Source organism: Opisthocomus hoazin, chromosome Z, assembly GCF_030867145.1.
Source record: "Opisthocomus hoazin isolate bOpiHoa1 chromosome Z, bOpiHoa1.hap1, whole genome shotgun sequence".
Taxonomy (NCBI): Eukaryota; Metazoa; Chordata; class Aves; order Opisthocomiformes; family Opisthocomidae; genus Opisthocomus; species Opisthocomus hoazin.
The window spans coordinates 19,214,602-19,216,283 of NC_134454.1; positions in this window are offsets into that span (position 1 = coordinate 19,214,602).

The following is a 1,682-nucleotide window of genomic DNA, read 5'->3' on the forward strand; positions in this document are numbered from 1 at the left end:
AGCTTTCCAAAATTTTATTTGCAGCTAAGGAAACCCTAAATAAAACACTAGAATATGAAATAAAATTCTGTGACTATATTTTTTTAGATTTCAGGTTGCATTAGGAAAAAGTATGTGGACAAGAAAAAATTTACCTTGCTCCCCTCTGTCACCTATGCGATGAAAAAGCTAGAAATTCTCCAAATTAAAATTACCGTCAATACAGGGAGCCACTGATCCAGAAGGTGAAATGTACAAGCCGAGATTAATAGTCACTAGAATAAAAATATAAAGCTTACACTAATTAAAGATACAAGTCTGTAGCACAGGTCAGATTTCCAAAATTTGCCTAGGTAAAAGTTTGGAAATATTGTCACAACTTCAAAAATCAAAAGTTATATTATCTTTAAACTTTTAAAACTCTTAAATTTGAAGCTGTGACAGCTTTTCCAAATGTTCCAGTTGCACCAGCCATAGAAAGGGCAATGCATTGCCCAGGTAGCAGATTCTTTTGCAATACAGTAATTATGTCGTAAAATTACCCGTGCTTAACTAAACCTCAGTGTTAAAGTTAGACTGCTAACGCTTAGCCATGCTGCAAATTGCATAGCCTTACAGCACAACGCTTGCTATGACTCAGAATTGCTTGTTGCTTTACAGAATAAAAGATGCGTATATGAAAGGAATATGTTTTTCCAGAACAGCCAGTCTCTGGAGAAACAGAAAATTCCAGAGGAGGTTTTAGGTAAGAGCTTTCTTAAAATTGTTTGACCTTCACATTCTGCGAAAAGTACTTATTAGGAAACCCTGCAGATAAAAGCTGTCTGTTTACCAGCAGAAGGGCAATTAACGCTTGTTTTGGTGGACTGATGCCACAAGCAGTAAGATAGTTCAATTTTAGAGCTGGACAGAGGAAGTTGATTTTTGGTGAAGACAATTCATACTCTTTGCAGCCACAGACTTTATGGTAAGGATGCTAGTTACTAGGAGATGCATCTTTCATCTCAGTCCATCATGGCAGATACTCAGTTGACTTGAATTTGAACTGATTAGCCGTACATGAATAATCCTGTACTCTTTTGAGTTTAGTTAATCTCTTTGGGTGAACCACTCTGATAATACCTTTCTGCTATGACCGGAGGCTTTTCTGCTCACAGAAAGCTTTAAGGCTGGACCATGAGGAAGTACGGGTGTGGGAGGGGGCTAATTAACAGAAGTATTTTGTAAAGTGCATTTTAATTGCAATAATTTTAACATATGGGGAGAGGGTGAAGAATGCTCAGTGAAACAGTTTGGGAGAGAACAAATCAGAACACCTCACTAAATGGAGAATCTCTTCCTTTGAACTTGTCTAACAGGAAAGCTGCTGCAGTGGTGATGTGAAAAGTATTTGCAAAACAGGCCTTTACCTTGCACCCGCTTCCACTTCTGTAGTATTCGTTGTTAAACTCTCTTCCATTTCTAAGCTATCATGGTAACTTGACTGCGCCTTCTGTGGTTACGTCAGAAAATTCGTGTTAACGTGCTGTAGGACAGGTTCTGGAGCAGTAGAGATCATGCTGGAGGTGAAATTGCTTCAGTCCAACCCAGTGTGCCTTACTGAAGGCATATGGCTAGAAGCCGGTGCCATAACTCTCTGGGGAAGCACACAGCAGGTAAGCTAGCTAGGCCAAAAGAGTAAGTACATGGCTGTCTTGGGTAAT